The following is an 18,994-nucleotide window of genomic DNA, read 5'->3' on the forward strand; positions in this document are numbered from 1 at the left end:
TGTCTCCTCTGGGGATAGTAAGCCCTACAACAAAGAGGCTGATTTTCAGTAATGTGATGCTGAAAGATGCACATCAGGTTCTTGATCGCACATCAACAGAAAGGAGAAAAGATCATTATAAATGTGCAAAAAGTTGAGAGACTCCTGCAGGGAAATATAAAACAAGGCTTTATGGAACATAGTTTGAAAAATCAGTCTCCTTTGGAGCAATGTTATTAATCACTCATGAATTATGGCTACTTACTCAGCCATAAGTAGCCAGAATGAAAAGACCTAATGTTAATAAATATTGGTAACTTCCTCTCCCTGCCTCCAGAATTTTCCTGATTAGTAGAAATCAATAAGGAAGATAACATCCCCATCTTTCAGATTGGAAAAAAAAAAAAAAAGAGTTGTTGGAAGGCACCAACCAGTTCCTATTTGGGGAACTAAATCTGATACAGATGTAATTCTCTGTCTCTACCTCCTTCATCCTCCACCCCTTTCTACAAAATAAGTCAAATGCCCTACAAGTAGAGTTGCAGAGACTGAGGACAAATGATTTCCTTTATCCTTGGTCAGTGGGTTCCTCAGACAGGCTTGGGGCTCTGGAAAGAAAATATAAACATTTATTTTCTTCCCAAGGCACTCCTGGCTGAGAAACAAAAATCAAACAATTGCTCAGATTTTTGAGGAGATAAATGCTTATCTATTAGTTGTGTTTTTGGTGATGATTGGTGTCTTAGTCTGCTTGGGTTGTGTAGCAAAATACCGCAGCCTGGGTGGCTGATAAACAACAGACATTTGTCTCTCATAGTTCTGGAGGTGGGGAAGTCCAAGATCAAGGCACAGCAAGTGAGGGTCCTCTTCCTGGTTCATAGCCAGCGGCTTCTTACTGTGTCTTCACGTGGTGGGAGGGGACAGGGAGCTCTCCAGAGTCATTTTATTAGCCCCATTTATGAGGGCTTCACACTCATGACCTAATCACCTCCCAAAGGCCCCATTTCCTAATATGATGATACCAGGCATTAGGTTTTCAACATATGAATTTAGCGGAGACACAAAAATTTGGACCACAGTGAACATAAGCTTTTGGAAAACTACACATCATCTTGAGAACTCTTTGAAATAATTAAAGTCCCGAAACAACGAAGTGGTGAAAGGGTTGAAATGAAGAATGAGTTCAGCACTATCCAGGGAAAAGCAACTCAGAAGGCAAATCATTCCCATTTCTGAGATAAGGAGCTGATTATAGACAAGAGGCCTTAGGATTCATGTTAGATTAGACAGTGCAGGTGGTTAGATATGTGGGCATGATTCCTGATTTCACTGAGGCTAATAGAAGTGTGACAGGGGACAGAGTTTGGGCTTGTGAACACTCTGAACCCTCATACTGCTTGTTTGAATCAATGACAGCTACTTATTGCAAGCGACAGAAATGTAACTAAAACTAGAGTAATAAAGAGGATGTGATGGCAAGGTACCAATGAAACTCCCAGGCCCAATACAAGATTGAACCTTTTAGAAAGGCAGGGATTAGACCAACTCTAGGAATTTCAATAACTAGAATGAAGGATTCAAATGCCATAAAGACTGATTTCTGCCTCTTGATGTTTCTTTTATTCACTGTTGCAGACATGTTTCTTCATATTGTGCCATATGAAGGGATATGGCTGTGTACTCATATATTTATTACTTCAGTTCAGTTCAGTTCAGTTGCTCAGTTGTATCCAACTCTTTGCGACCCCATGAATCACAGCACACCAGGCCTCCCTGTCCATCACCAACTCCCAGAGTTCACTCAAACTCATGTCCATCGAGTCGGTGATGCCATCCAGGCATCCCATCCTTCTCCTCCTGCCCCCAATCCCTCCCAGCATCAGAGTCTTTTCCAATGAGTCAACTCTTTGCATGAGATGGCCAAAGTACGGGAGTTTCAGCTTCAGCATCAGTCCTTCCAGTGAACATCAGGACTGATCTCCTTTAGGATGGACTGGTTGGATCTCCTTGCAGTCCAAGGGACTCTCAAGAGTCTTCTCCAACACCACAGTTCAAAAGCATCAATTCTTCGGCACTCAGCTTTCTTCACAGTCCAACTCTCACATCCATACATTACCACTGGGAAAGCCATAGCCTTGACTAGACAGACCTTTGTTGGCAAAGTAATATCTCTGCTTTTCAATATGCTATCTAGGTTGGTCATAACTTTCCTTCCAAGGAGTAAGCATCTTTTAATTTCATGGCTGCAATCACCATCTGCAGTGATCTTGGAGCCCAGAAAAATAAAGTCTGACACTGTTTCCACTGTTTTCCCATCTATTTCCCATGAAGTGATGGGACCGGATGCCATGATCTTCGTTTTCTGAATGTTGAGCTTTAAGCCAACTTTTTTACTCTCCTCTTTCACTTTCATCAAGAGGCTTTTTAGTTCCTCTTCACTTTCTGCCATAAGGGTGGTGTCATCTGCATATTTGAGGTTAATGATATTTCTCCTGGCAATCTTGATTCCAGCTTGTGCTTCTTCCAGTCCAGCATTTCTCATGTTGTACTCTGCATATAAGTTAAATAAGCAGAGTGACAATATACAGCCTTGACGTACTCCTTTTTCTATTTGTAACCAGTTTGTTGTTCCATGTCCAGTTCTAACTGTTGCTTCCTGACCTGCATATAGGTTTCTCAAGAGGCAGGCCAGGTGGTCTGGTATTCCCATCTCTTTCAGAATTTTCCACAGTTGATTGTGATCCACACAGTCAAAGGCTTTTGCATAGTCAATAAAGCAGAAGCAGATGTTTTTCTGGAACTCTCTTGCTTTTTCCATGATCCAGCGGATGTTGGCAATTTGATCTCTGGTTCCTCTGCCTTTTCTAAAACCAAAGCTTGAACATCTGGAAGTTCACGGTTCACGTACTGCTGAAGCCTGGCTTGGAGAATTTTGAGCATTACGCACCAGCTGCGATGGACCACGCAGAAGTGTGGCCAAGAGGAGCTACTCCTCATCCAAGGTCAGGGGCAGCGACTGAGAGTGCCAGGCTGCCTCCACACAGGGGTGGTGGAGAGGAGCTACCCCACATCCAAGGTCAGGGGCAGCAGCCGAGAGGAGCTACCCCATGCCTGAGGTCAGGGGCAGCGGCCAAGAGGAGCAACCCCACGTCCAAGGAGTGGTGGCTACACGGGCACAGGAGGGCCGAGAGGAGCTACTCCATCTTCAAGGTCAGAAGGGGCGGCCATGAGGAGATACCCTTCGTCCAAGGTAAGAAGCAGCAGCTGCGCTTTGCTGGAGCAGACATGAAGAGATACCCCACGTTCAAGGTAAGAGAAACCTAAGTAAGACAGTAGGTGTTGCAAGAGGGCATCAGAGGGCAGACACACTGAAACCATAATCACAGAAAACTAGCCAATCTGATCACACGGACCACAGCCTTGTCTGTTGCTGCTGCTGCTGCTGAGTCACTTCAGTCGTGTCTGACTCTGTGCGACCCCAGAGATGGAAGCCCACCAGGCTCCCCCATCCCTGGGATTCTCTAGGCAAGAACACTGGAGTGAGTTGCCATTTCCTTCTCCAATGTATGAAAGTGAAAAGTGAAAGTAAAGTCGCTCAGTTGTGTCCGACTCCTAGCGACCCCATGGATTGCAGCCTACCAGGCTCCTCCGTCCATGGGATTTGCCAGGCAAGAGTACTGGAGTGGGGTGCCACTGTCTTCTCCTATCTTGTCTAACTCAATTTACTGCTCCCGTTTTAACAATCTCAGGGAAGGACTCTGACTGGCCTGCTTGAGTCATGAGCCCATGTTTATCGTCTCCTAAAACACAAGACTGTTTTAGAAGTGGGTCTCAGAAGGTTGGTTTTTTTAAAGAACAAATTAAAATAGGCACATATTAATATGCATCTTTCTTTTTTGCTTGTCTTAAAAGGATATACATTTTCCAAAGAAGGTTGGTGTATCAGTTAACCATCACTGCAAAACAAATCACCCCAAAACTCCATGACTTAAAACAACAGTACCTTATTTTTCATGCTTTTGCAGGTAGGCAGAGGGCCAGCTGATCTAGGCTCAGCTCAGTTGGGTTAGCTTCAGTCCACATTCACTCATTTTCCTTGGACCAGTGGACTGGTTGTAACCAAAGGATAGTCTTCTCATGGACACGAAAGAGACACAATAAGCAAACAAGACACAAAATCTCATTGTATGCCTCTATTTGTGTTACATCTGTTAATATCCTTTCAACCAAAAGAAGTCATGTGACTCAGGGATTTCTGACCTTCAAGATCTAATGCCTGATGATCTGAGGTGGAGCTGAAGTAATAAAAATAGAAATAAAATGCACAATAAATGTGATGTGCTTCAATAATCCTGAAACCACCCCATCCCCAACCAGTTCATGGAAAAATTGTCTTCCATGAAACTGGTCCTTGGTGCCAAAAAGGTTGGAGATGCTGATGTAGCTGAACCCACCATCAAGGAGTGGTCAAATATAGTCTGCCTCGAGAAAACTGCAAAGACACATGGGAGATGGCATGGACACAGAGGAGGGTAAAGAGTTTGGAAGATTTCATGCAATCTACCATGCAGACAGTTAACACAACTATTTTGGATTTTCAAGTGATAGTATTCTGGTTAACTATTACTCTGGATCAGGAACTCAGAAAAGGCTCACCTGAATGATTCCGGCTCAAGGAGTCCTGTGCAGTTGCAGTCATATGATGACTAGGGTTGGACAGAGGGAGTGATGAAGCTGATGGCAGCTAGCTGGATATCTTGCCCTCATGGCCTGACCATGGAGTCTTTTTACAAGAGTTAGTTTGGGTTCCTTATAGCATAGTCTCAGGCATCGTGGACTGCTTACTTTAAATAAAAGCCTTGAAGAACAAATATTCTAGCTCATGAAGTTATCACTGAAAGGCAAAATAATTTCAGTTTTGCCACTGTTTTCTAGTAGTTACAACTACATCACGGCTGGTCCACATTCAAAGGAAAGATAATCCTCTATTTCAACTTCACTTCTTGACAGGCGGGTACCAAGCTACGATACACATTACTATGAATGTGTATCCATTGCAGAAGTGGATACACATTCATAGCAAGTGACAAGCAAGAACTACAACAGAAGTCCAATTTTCTGCTTTATCATAATGCCTGTGGCAGATAACATATTCCAAAATATAAAAATCACCAACATCTCTTACCCCACATGCTCTAGAAGCTTCCTACTTCCCTGTCAAGAAATGAAGTTGAAATAGAGCATTATCCTTCTTTTGAATATGGACCAGCCGTGGTGTAATTGTAACTAATAAAATACAGTGGCAAAAGGGAAGTTACACTGCCTTCCAAGTCTAACTTCATGAGCTAGAATATTTGCTCTTAGCAAACATCAAAGGAGCATTCCACCCAAAGATGGGCACAATAGAGGAATAAAATCGTAGAGACTTAGCAGACGCTGAAGGGATCAAGATGAGATGGAAAGAAAACATGGAAGAACTGTATAAAAAAAGATCTTAATGAACTGGATTACTACAATGGTGTGGTTAGTCACCTAGAGCCAGACATTCTGGAGTGGGAAGTCAAGTGGACCTTAAGAAGCACTGCTGTTAATAAAGGTAGTGAATACAATGAAATCCAGCAGAACTATTTGAATCCCTAAAGGAAGATGCCATCAAGGTTTTGCATCATTATGTCAGCAAATCTGGAAGACCCAGCAGTGGCCACAAAACTGGAAAAGGTCAATCCTCATCCCAATTCCCAAGAAGGGTAGTACCAAAGAATGTGCTAACCATTGGACAACTGCACTCATCTCCCATGCTAGTGAGGTCATGCTTAAAATCTTGCATTCTAGGCTTCAGCATTATGGGAACTAAGAACTTCCAGATGTCCAAGCTGGGTTTAGAAAAGGAAGAGGAAGTGAAGTGAAGTGAAAGTCGCTCATTCGTGTCCGACTCTTTGCAACCCCATGGACTATACAGTCCATGGAATTCTCTAGGCCAAAATACTGGAGTGGGTAGCGTTTCCCTTCTCCAGGGGATCTTTCCAACCCAGAGATCGAACCCAGGTCTCCTGCATTGCAAGTGGATTCTTTACCAGCTGAGCCACAAGGAAAGCCCAAAGAAAGAGAAACTAGAGATCAAATTGCCAACATTTGCTGGATTATAGAGAAAGCAAGGGAATTTCAGAAAAGCATCTATCTCTGTTTCACTCTAAAGCCTTTGACTGTGTGGATCATGACAAACTGTGGAAAGCTCTTAGAGAGATGGGACTGCCTGACCGTTTTACCTGTTTTTGGGTCAAGAAGCAACAGTTAGAACCCTGTATGGAACAAATGATTGGTTCAAAATTGAGAAAGGAGCACGACAGGCCTGTCTGTTGTCACCATGTTTGTTTAACCTGTAGGCTGAGCATATCATGAGAAAGTCTGGGCTGGATGAGTCACAAGCTGGAATCAAGACAGGCGGGAGAAACAACAGCCTCAGATATGCAGATACCACCACTCTAAGGGCAGAAAGCGAAGAGGAACTAAAAAGCCTCTTGATAAGGGTGAAGGGGGAGAGTGAAAGAGCCACCTGAAGACTAACTTAAAAAAACTAAGATCATGGCATGTGGCCCTATTACTGCATGGCAAATAGAAGGGGAAAGGGTGTAAGTAGAAACAGATTTCCTCTTCCTGGGCTCCAAAATCACTGTGGATGGTGACTGCAGCCATGAAATCAGAAGACAATGGCTTTCTGGCAGGAAAGCAATGACAAACCTAGACAGAGTGTTGAAAAGCAGAGACATTACTCTGCCAACAAAGGTCTGTGTAGTCAAGGCTATGGTCTTCCCAGTGGTCACATATGGTTGTGAGAGCTGCACCATAAAGAAGGCAGAATACCAAAGAATTGATGCCTTCAAACTGTGATGCTGGAGAAGACTCCTGAAAGTCCCTTGAACAGCAAGGAGATCAAACCTGTCAATCTTAAGGGAAATCAACCCTGAATATTCACTGGAAGGACTGATGCTGAAGCTGAAGCTCCAGTATTTTGGTCATCTGATGCAAACAGCTGACTCACTGGAAAAGTCCCTGACGCTGGGAAAGATTGAGGGCAGAAGAAGAGGACGGCAGAAGAAGAGAACGTCAGAGGAGACGGCTGGAGGGCATCATCGATGCAATGGACATGAACTTGGGAAAACTCTGGGAGATGGTGAGGGACAGGGAGGTCTGGCATGCTGCAGTCCATGGGGTCACAATGGATATGACTGGGCAACTGAACGACAACCACAACAATGAATCTGTAACTTTAGACATATTCTCTCATCTACCAGTGTTGGTCCGTAATAGACATCACGTAATATTTATCAAATGAGTGACTGAGTGGCTTCTTCAGAATTCAGTTTCTTCCTCTACATGGGATTAATAATGCCTAAAGAAAGTCATAAAGAATTAATGAGATGAAAGACTTGAAGATGTTTTGAAAATTTGAAAGGACAATTATCTATGGATATTCTTGTCCTTTTTCGTCAGTGCCTAAAACATTGTCTTGGGAATATTCTCAACAAAGACAATTATTTTGTCCTAAATAATTTGACTTTTGTAAGAGCTGAGAGTTATTTGAAGCAGGGAAAGGACTTATGATTTCACTGAGTAATAACATTTTGGGGTCTAAAATGAGATACCATTATGATATGATGAGACTAATATTTTTAAATTGGCTGGTAACCTGTTCTGGATGATATTTCTAAGAAAAGATTACAGAGAATATTTCAAGCAAAGGCAGGGAAATTGAAATAACTGTATGATGGCTGCAAATAAGGGAAAATGTTAATTTGAATATTTGCTTAAAAGTAGGATTAAATGCTTCCTCATCATCTCTCTTGTCTAGTATCTGGAGAAAGACTCAAGCATCATTTTTAAGATGGAGAAATTTCTCTTTTATTGAAGATGAGTTGAAAATGAAAGCTAATAGGAATTAAGTAAAATAACTGAATTTACAGGTAAGAACCAGCTATAGATTTCCAAAAGTTATTCAAAAGGCATCTTAGTTTAGTCATATTCATCACTTTAAGGTTAAATTACCTTGTCATTTTTTATTTATATATGTTTATTTCCTTTTTGTGGTCTTAAAGATGGTGAATGGGAATTTATTTTTAAGTACTACTTATATGGGTTTTTCTTTTCTACTTACAAAAAATAAATTATTTCTTAGTCACTGAAGTAAAAATGAATAAAAAGGAAAATGATTTCAGCAAATGGGGCTAATCAGTTACTGGTATTTTCTTTCTTAAAGACATATGGTAATAGTTTTCTCTAGGGAAACCTCATGTATCTGTGATAAAGTGGACAGCACTCTGATACCAAATTCAGCCAAGATACCAAATTCAGCCAAGAAGAGTCCCATGAGACTACTTAGGTAATTTTCATATTATTTGCACATACAAAGTTTTTTTAAGAAAAGGATTTTAAAATAAAATTTTGTATAATTAAATTTTATTCCACATAATTTATACATATGTTATAATAGGATGGATATATTTTATAAGTATACATAGTAAAATTGGGTAAGAGCTTTTAAAAGGTAAATATGCTAGAATCATGCACCAGACTAACAGTCTAGCTAATAGCATACTCTCCTAAAAAGTTCTCCAAAAACCATTGCATACTCATTTCTTCTCAAACATGAAAGTAGTGAGCAGCAGTCAGAGATTTTTTTGGTGGCTTATGGTCTGCTTGACTTTATGGAAAAGGCCTCCACTTAACTTCACTTCCCCACTTCCCTTTCCTCTCCTTCGATAAGGTCAAACTCAGTCCTAGACAGTTCAGACAGCCCACGGGCCATTGCTGATTGAACCACTGGCTGGTCTAGCCGAGAAAGAGGATAATTTTTACATTAGCCTGAGAGGAAGTTATGAGCCCTGATTGGTCTTATATGAAAAGGGCCGGGGAATGTAGAATTCATGAATGGCTCTGATAAATGATGCTCATTTCCATAGCATGAATAGGATGTATAATTGCTGCTGCCTTGCTCCACATCCTTAGAGAGTTCAGATCCTAAACTCAAGGACCATCTCTCCTTGAGGGGCTTCTAACCTGAGACCCAGATGGGGCTGAGGGTAACTTATAACACAAAATTTATAGCTCCTATTGATTAAAATTGTGTTAATTAAGTAATTCTACTTTGTGTTAGAGGTATTACTATTTATCTTGATTGCAGTGGGAAAGTTCTTTATCTTAAAGAATACAATATTAAGTGTCTTTATGAGAAGAAAATATATTTTAGAACCTAGCTTAGAAGGTAAGAAATATACAAAAACTAGCTTCAGAAGTATCTTCCTCAACTAAATGTCTGTTCAAATGTGCTGTATTACACCAGGTACCACTGAGCAGATATATATTTTGTAACAGAAGAGATATTTTTCAGTAATAGGAAAAAACTGAAACCTGCTTAGACATAATAGAAGATATTGGTTTTCCTAATGAGGTGGATGAAACTGGAGCCTATTATACAGAGTGAAGTAAGCCAGAAGGAAAAACACCAATACAGTATACTAACGCATATATATGGAATTTAGAAAGATGGTAACAATAACCCTGTGTACGAGACAGCAAAAGAGACACTGATGTATAGAACAGTCTTATGGACTCTGTGGGAGAGGGAGAGGGTGGGAAGATCTGGGAGAATGGCATTGAAACATGTATGAAACGAGTTGCCAGTCCAGGTTCGATGCACGATACTGGATGCTTGGGGCTAGTGCACTGGGACGACCCAGAGGGATGGTATGGGGAGGGAGGAGGGAGGAGGGTTCAGGATGGGGAACACATGTATACCTTTGGCGGATTCATTTTGATATTTGGCAAAACTAATACAATGATGTAAAGTTTAAAAATAAAATAAAATTATTTTAAAAAATCCAAAAAAAATTTTTTAAGATATAACATTTAGTTTTTTAAAAAGTGCACAGTCATTTTATCTTTTCTTAACTGATGCTCAAAGATACAGGTCACTACTTGTAGCTCAGTCGGTAAAGAATCCGCCTGCAATGCAGGAGACCTGGGTTAGATTCCTGGGTTGGGAAGATTCCCTGGAGAAGGAAATGGCAACCCATTCCAGTATTCTTGCCTGGAGAATCCCACGGACAGAGGAGCCTGGCAGGCTACAAGGGGTCACAAGAGTCGGACACGACTTAGAGACTAAACCACCACTACTCCTATTTTTTGCCCTCCAAATTATAGCTCCACTCACTTTCCTAACTTTTTTTTTCCATTTTACCCTTAACTCATTCTTCCTCAGTGCCATGGTTCTTAGTTCCTTTTTCCCCCTCCACTTCCGGTCATCTTTGTCCTCCTTTCTCTCAGACTGTTCTTTCTGTGTGCTGAATTTATTCTTTCTCCTCCACCCTGGAATTTTTTTCCTATATCAGCTTTTCTACCTTTCCTATTAACTCCATGACCACAGGAAAGCCCCCCATGTCCTGCCATTTTTGTTGCCACTCCCGCTGCTCCCATTGGATCTTTCTTGGAGTCTTTCAGTAGCCTCTTAATCAGACCCCTTGGATGTTAGAGTTGGACTGTAAAGAAAGCTGAGTGTCGAAGAATTGATGCTTTTGAACTGTGCTGTTGGAGAAGACTCTTGAGAGTCCTTTGGACTGCAAGGAGATCCAACCAGTCCATCCTAAATCAGTCCTGGGTGTTCATTGGAAGGACTGATGTTGAAGCTGAAACTCCAATACTTAGGCCACCTCATGCGAAGAGTTGACTCATTGGAAAACATCCTGATGCTGGGAAAGATTGGGGGAAGGAGGAGAAGGGAACGACAGAGGATGAGATGGCTGGATGGCATCATTGACTCGATGGACATGAGTTTGGGTGAACTCTGGGAGTTGGTGATGGACAGGGAGGCCTGGTGTGCTGCGATTCATGGGGTTGCAAAGAGTCGGACACGACTGAGCAACTGAACTGAACTGAACTGAAATACAGGCAGATGGTGAAAGACAGGGAAGCTAGGTATGCTGCAGTCGATGAGGTCTCAAAGAATTGGACACAACTGAGCGACTGAACAACAAAAACACAGGTAAGTTCTTTTTTAGGCAAGCACAAATTAGAATATCTCACCCCAAAATAGCTGAACCTCAGAATATAAGGCTAGAAATAGAGATGCTTTTACGATGAACTCCTATAAAATTTTCTGCTTGCTTTTCCTGTGGACTGTGGGGACAGTTACATGTATCAGTCCATTTAACAGTTTAATTTCTGCCCACCCCCTAACCCAGTGTGGAAATTCAGCTTGGTCCCTGAAAACTCCGGTATACTATCTAACAGAGTTGCTTGCTCCTTCATGGAGGAAACTGTATCACATTGAGAGAGACCTTTGTTTAGAAATCCCAGGATGAGCAGCAGTGGAACTAACTACACCTTCATCTATTATTGGTTTCATCATCATTAAACTCTTTCCAATGCAACGCACAACAAAACACAAAGGCTTCTTATCCTATTTTGCATTTTTCTTGTTGCTAACAATGGGGTTGAGCTTGTTTTATACATTTGTTGATAATGTGATTTTTCTGTGAATTGCCTACTTTTGTCTTCTGTTGGTTATTGGGTTATTTGTCTTGTATTGATTTGTAAAAGCGCGTCATAATATTGAATATTGGGATGGATACGGACATGTGTCGCCCAGATCCCCCTTTCAAGGAGGAGCTTGTTGTCTCAGCTGCAGGGAGTACTATTAGCAGAGAGCCTTCAGCTATCAGCTTCTTCTGGGATGGTGTCAGAAGTGAAAAGCCACATAGCCCAAAGTCACATCCTCACCACAGTGACTGATAGCCAAAGACTGACATGATGAAAGAAAGGTTTAAAGGTCCAGCCATTCTGGCCCAATAGGATATGATCCTGACAGGCCATTTTACCTCTAGAACTCCCTGTGTGGTCAACCAGAGTTGTTCTTTGGCTCTGTGATGCAGTGAACTTATCCCTTGGCCAAATCCTAAATCCTTCCCCTGCATTCACAGGGATTAATCCAAAAGTACTTCCTAACAAATATTCTGTCTTCAGGTTCTGCTTCCTGGAGAATCTGGCCTGCCAAAAATATATATATTTCATATGTCGTGGCAAATGCTTTCTCAGAAAATATTTCTCAGGCACATATTGCCTCAGGACCTTTGCACGTTCTCTTCCTATATCATTTTACCCTGACTATCTCCTACCTCTCCTTTAGGTATCAACTACAATGTCATATCCTTACTGAGGTCTTCTCTGTTCTTCAACCTCATTCAAGTTTCCCTCTTATTTTCTGTCACAGCTTCCTATCTTTTCTTTCATAGCACTTACCTCAGCTTTTAATCCTATCAAGAAGTTTATGTGATTATTTGTTTATGCCCAAATTCTTCATCAGATTCTAAACACCATATGGATAATAAGTCTATTTTTCATCATTCTATATCCAGTTACTATCATAGTTCCTGACACATGAAACATCTTTAGTTAAATATTAGTTCAGTGAAAGAAGGGATGAAAAAAGGAGGGAGGGAAAGGATGAGTTCTCTTTCTAAAAACTTTCTCAAATATGGAAAACTTTCCAGGTACTGAGTTTCTAATATAAGCTTCACCAGCTGAAATTGTGAAACCATTCTGCATTCTTTTATTGGACCCTGAGATTCTTTTGTGGTATGAGCATTAGGTTTGATATAAACTAATCCTGTCCATATTTTTTTGCAATGGGTTATTTTAAATTTATTTCAAAGAACTGCCTTTAGAACCCAGGGTTCTTCTGAATTCAATTGGAAAATCTTTATTCCATGTAATTAGAACAGTATAAAAGAGGGAAAAAAGCAAGTTCTATGGTTAAGCCATTTAAAAACAGAATTAATTCCCACAGCTCAAGGCCTAAAGGGAAAAGCTAGAAAAGGGACAGAGAAAATGGGTTGTCTCATTAGATTTTGTTCAGGACCTATTATTACCAATATAGCAGCTCACCCCTGAATTGGATTAGAGTATTACTATGATTACTAGATTTATAATATTATGAGGGACTTATAATGTGTCATTTGAGGCTGAAATTTCTCATGATTATTTTAGCCTAGAAGCAATAACAATACTTAATCAAGCAAAACTTTCTATTTTTTTCATGCCATTTAACAATGTGTAGTTAAATCACATATGATTCTTGTATGATGGATAAATTTTATTACATCCAATTTAGTAGATAGCCAGAAAAACCAAAAGCTTAATACCAAATATATTCTGCATATCACTGGGACTTAGTTAAAAACAACTTGATTATCTTCTATTTTTAAGAGGTATAATGGCCTCAGGACACGGACTTATTTTCACATATATACAATCATTCAGAAAAGGATTTCCACATGCTAACAACATTTTTTTTTTTTTTTCCAGACAAAGGGGAATAAAACTAATTTCTTATCTTTCAACCAATTATGTCTCTACTTGCTGGGTGAGTTTGCTTCTTGGTCCATTTGTTTCATCAAATCTTGGATCAACATCTTTTATAAAATAGGATAGAAAAAAAATAGAGGACACACAGATGTCTTATCTGCTCTTCAGTTTTAGCGATCTTAAAGAGGAATCCAATTCACCAACATACTTTTTTCCTTTGTCCTGTATTCTTCTATTCAGCTCTTCTTAATCACTTCTACCAAATTACTCCTAAGATCAAAGGGGAAATAATAGATGTCCCTTCCCCTAACTAGATGTTTGCCTTTGGGGATTCTGAGGTAGAATTTTGGGGGTCAGTGAGCTTGGATTAAAAATAAGGATTATGCTTTCATTTTCTCTTACTTTGATTAAAATTTAGCCTTTATTAATGTAGGCAACAAGCCCTATAGTAGTGTTAGTACTATCTATGATTTTTTTTCCCAATAGAAATGGTACATAATTATTAAATTATTTTCCTGATATTGCAGACATCTCTGAAGATCATTTATACCCATCATTACTTCAAAATTATGATAGTTATTAATTCCATTTCACTTAATGCTTCAGTGAGGAAGCATGTCTATTGTTAGTTCACAATGTTTTTTCAGTATTTTTGTAAATACATTTCAGTGTAACTGGTCTACTTTTTAGCTATGTGTTTTATTTTATACATTTAGAAACACTGTTTTGAGGAGTTTTACAGGCCTTACAGGCAGCTAATGGGGTATATAAAACAATAATGATTAGGCATCTATAAAACATTTATTTCAAACTTCCTAGACCTAACTTTTTCCCTTTTTAAAAATTTAGGTGAAATTCACATACTATATAGTAAACCTTTTTAAAGCATACAATTCAGTGGCATCTCCTGCACTCAAAATATTGTGCAACCAACCATCTCTCTAGCTTCAAATGTTTTTAATACCCCAGAAGAACACCACTTACCCTTTAAGTATTCACTCCTTGTTCTTCCCTCTCCCCATCTCCTGAAAACTACTAATCTTTTTTTCAAAATATCTCTAAGGATTTGCCTATTCTGGGTATATCATATGGAAGGAATCATACAACACATGACCTTTTGTACCTGATGTCTTTCACTTAACCTTGATGATTTTGATGCCTATCCAAGTTGTAGAATGATTCAGAACTTCATTCCTTTTTATGGCTGAATAATATCCATTGTATGGGTATACCTCAACTTGTTTATCCAACTCAACAACAAAAAGACAAATGATCTAATTAAACAATGGGTAATGAACTTGAACAGACATTTTTCCAAAGAAGATATACAAATAGCCCAAAAAAGAACCACACAGGAAAAGATGTTCATTGGTCATTAAAGAAATACAAATAAAAACCAGAATGAGATACCACTACACGCCCAATAAGATGGCTATAATAATTTTTAAAGAAGGAAATAATTATGACAAGGATGTAGAAAAATTGTACATTGCTGTGGGAATGTAAAATGATAGAGTTGCTTTGGAAAACAGTTTGGTGGTTTCTCAAAGTTAAAAATAGAATTGTCTTGTGACCCAGGAGAAATGAAAACATGTCTTCACAGAAACTTACATATGAATATTTATAGCAGTAATATAACAGCCAAAAGATGGAAATAATCCAAATGACTATTAATGGGTGAATGGATAAACTAAACTTCCTTTTAAATAAGAAATCTTTTTGTAGCAACATCTTTACTTTCTTGAAATGGAATTGATAGATAATAAAACCTACTATGCTGATAATTTTTTAAAAAGTCAATGTAATGCCCAACTTTCATATAAAAAAGATGTAAAGGAAAATAGTTTGTAATAAAATCACACATATTTCAATATTCAAATACTCAGGCACCAGTGCTTGTGATCTATGAGGTAGCTGTATGTAGAGACCCCTGCAGAGAATCACAATGAATTGAGTTGTAGGCACAGACTGATACAGTATTAGAGACTCAAATACCATGAGCATATTAAAAATGCAAAAATACTTTGTGTCATATACAAAATGACATTAGTTTTTAAACTGAGATAATTTGGGGGAAAAAACAGATTCTGTAGCTAAATGAATATCTGAAGGGAAATTTGAGAGCAATGAAGGAGGTAGGATAATACTTTCTTGGGTAGGGCTTCTAGGAGACTTTTTGGTGTTTTTGGTATTAGGAAACTTTATGGTGTTAATTTAAGGAAGAATTCTCTGGGGAAAATTCTTTTTGCCATTTTCAAAAGAAAGCCATTGTTTGATTCTATTCAGTCGTAAAAAAAGAATGAAATTTTGTCATTTGTAACATCATGAGTAGACTTGAGGGTATTATGCTAAGTGAAATGAATCAGACAAAGACAAATACTGTATGATATTTAGAACCTAAAAGAATACAACGAACTAGTGAATGTAGCATAAAAGAAACAGACCCACAGATACAGAGAACAAATACGTGGTTACCAATGGGGAGGGGGAAGGAAGGAATGGCAGCAAAGGGGCAGGGAGTTTAGAGGTACAAACTACTACTGTAAAATAAGGTTCAAGGATATATTGCACAACACAGCGTATCTAGCCAATAATTTATAATGACTACAAATGGAACATAACCTTTAAACATTGTGACTCGTTATGCTGTACCGGAAAGTTATATAACACTGTATGGCAACTATACCTCAATTTAAAAAAAAAAGGTCACTGTTTTGAATGCCACAGAACAATAATGTCTAAGAATCACACATCTGGAATGTCTGATCTTCTTCTAAGAGTATCTGGATCATTGGAAAATAGCTCACAACTTTATCTCAATAGGATTTTGTCTCGTTGAAACATCTGAACTTCAAAGATTGATGGAACAATTACACTTTTTTTTTCTATATGAGGAAACAATCAAATCATACTACCACTCTGATATAAAAGAAATTTCCCTCTTTTTTAAGGGGAGAGTCCACCATACAGTTTTTCACCTGATCAAGATGACACATTACAAAGCAACTACTGTTGACAGAAACACTTTAGGATCTACTACCTAAGTAGGGAGTCTGTCTACTGACAGTATCTCCTAGAGATCTTTTTGGGAACTTGGGTAGATCAGTCTCCTAATTTTAACTGTCATGAAATAGTAATTGGAGATGCTAAAAGAACTCAGGTACCCAAGAATGTGAACCTTGTTCACAGCTGGAGTAGAAATATGTAAAACTTCTCATAGACCTAAGGAAAATTGAACTATAGGAAAAGAAAATGACATTTATGGCAGGCTGCTGGTTGTTCTCCAATTTCCTTTTTTTCCATAGTAGTATGGTTCCTAATTTTTAGCTGGGCTTTTGATCATCCAGAAAAAGGACTTCTAGTTTATAGTCAGTGCATCACCGACTCAATGGACGTGAGTTTGAGTGAACTCCGGGAGATGGTGATGGACAAGGAGGCCTGGCGTGCTGTGATTCATGGGGTGGCAAAGAGTCGGACACGACTGAGCGACTGAACTGAACTGAACTGAACTGATGGGCAGTCAACTAGGTGCTGCTCAATGGGATGCAAATATATGTGGTATATGCAATATCTGGGATGTGTTGTTAAGGAAAGAGCACATCCTACTTTTTTTTTTCTTCTTTCTTGCTAGGTAGAATGAAGATGGGATGCTTGGAGCTGTGGCAGTCATTTTGAACTACAAGGGTTAACTTAGGACTGGAGATGGAACACATCAGTGTAACAGGATAGAAGTAATGTGGCTCCCTCATATAGGAGAGCCCTGTATCACTTACCTCCAGATACTGATGTTGATCAAAATCCTGGCTACTGGCTAGACATGTAAGTATTATCCCCTCTATTTAAGCTACATGCTGACTATAGAGTCACCTTAGTAGGATTTCTGCATTCAGATTTTTGTGAGTAAAAGCTTGTTCGCACCAGTTTTTAAACATCTTATTTTATCTTGCTAACATTAAGAGCCAGAAGATGTAGTTTGTAGCCATGGAACAGAGAGTGGTTAACTAGTTTGAATTGAATCAGATCTGTACTTTTGAGTTAATTACTAGTAATTAACATAATATACATAAAAATGTTTGTCTTATCTTGCGAGAGCCAGGATTTTAAGTTAGAATTATATTTTTCATAAATTTATGTATTCATTGTACTTAACATTCCATTTATTAGCTAATTTTTATTATAGTAGTTTAAGAGACTATTATTTTAAAATGGCTTCTCTTTTAATTAAAACTATTTCACTTAGTTTTTGCAAAGATTGTAAGTGAACTTTTTTGCCTCTTGTAAAATTGTTACTCTTCTCTTTTTAACTAAAAATGTATTGAGGTATAGCTGATATACAATATTGTTTCAATATTATGTTTATGTTGAACATAAAATTACTAGTCTTCTTGTTACACTTTTATAGACTAAATAACTGAAGTATTTAATTTTCTTTTAAAGTTTTAATTTCTAATGGAAAAGTACCTTATTTAATGTTCTCTTCTGGATTCTCTCATTCTGATTTATTATGGGAATTGACCTTTATATTCAATGAGTCACTGATAACCTGGTGAAGGTGGAGGAAGGAACCCATCTGGACTGAGATGAGGGGAGAATATGAAAAAGAGATGGTACCTGTAGATGATATTTCCATAAATTTTTCTGGAAAGCTGATAATTTCATATGCTCTTAAGCTTAGAATTTCATATGCTCATGGCAGAGGTTTGGTAGAGAAGGAGTTCCAAGAACAATTTAACTCAACAACAAAGGAGCCATTATCTATGCAAGGCATGTTGGATGCTCCATTCTTCAAAAGTACTAAATCTCAAATCTTAAGTGCTTGGCATGTAGACAATTCAGTGCGCATATCACGATGAAATGGGGAAGATGGTAAGTTTACAAACATTGGAGGCACAGTACCAGGTGCCACTGTAGGAAAGAAAATGTAAGAAAAAGGAACGATGAATCACCTCTACTTGGATTAAGTAGGAAGGGCTTCATGGAGAAGGCATTTGAGGAAGTTACCGTTTGGGGGTCTGTAAGTTATGTCAAGTCTTCATAAGGAGGCCTGATTATGTCTCACAGTGATGTTTTCATGTGTGTGCATGCTTGTCTCCTACATTGGACAGGATATAGAGGGTGCTTGGGACAGAGCAATCAGTCAATATTTAGTCACTATGGCTGGGTGGCCACTAGTGGTAAAGAACCTGCCTGCCAATGGAGGAGATATAAGAGACACAGGTTCGATCCTTGTCGGGAAGATCCCCTGGAGAAGGAAACGGGAACCCACTCCAATATCCTTGCCTGGAAAATCCCATGGACAGTGTAGCCTGGCAGGCTACAGTCCATGGGGTCGCAAAGAGTTGGACACGACTGAAGTGACTTAGCACACACGCATGATAAATACGATAGTAAATGCTGTCTGGATGAGTGAGTAACGAGTGAATGCATGTATACATTAATAAGTGGCAGTGAGCTCCTCAAGGGTGGTGGGCCTTGAACCTCGGTCTCGCTGCGGGTACCCTTGTGCAATCCTGCCAATTTGCCAGGCGCTCTAATTTCTAGGAGCAGTCTCCACCGCCAGCGTGGCGGGGGCGGGGTTCCAAACCTCCGCCTGGGAGTGCCCACTCCGGGCGGTAGGGGGCGCCGGCGCGCGGCCGGGCGGGTCCCCCGGCACCACCCG

The 18,994-nt window shown here is 39.4% G+C and overlaps 1 long non-coding RNA gene across 1 annotated transcript; it reads right to left on the minus strand.

Moving 5' to 3' along the window:
- Positions 1–374: 374 nt before the first annotated feature.
- LOC132345480 (uncharacterized) lies at positions 375–18,965 on the minus strand. Its single transcript, XR_009494824.1, has 2 exons — positions 4,636–18,965; positions 375–4,110 (listed from the first exon to the last, which is right to left on the minus strand). It is a non-coding gene; the product is annotated as an uncharacterized lncRNA (long non-coding RNA).
- Between the last annotated feature and the right edge of the window lie 29 nt (positions 18,966–18,994).

Source organism: Bos taurus, chromosome 6 (genome assembly GCF_002263795.3).
Source record: "Bos taurus isolate L1 Dominette 01449 registration number 42190680 breed Hereford chromosome 6, ARS-UCD2.0, whole genome shotgun sequence".
Lineage (NCBI taxonomy): Eukaryota > Metazoa > Chordata > Mammalia > Artiodactyla > Bovidae > Bos > Bos taurus.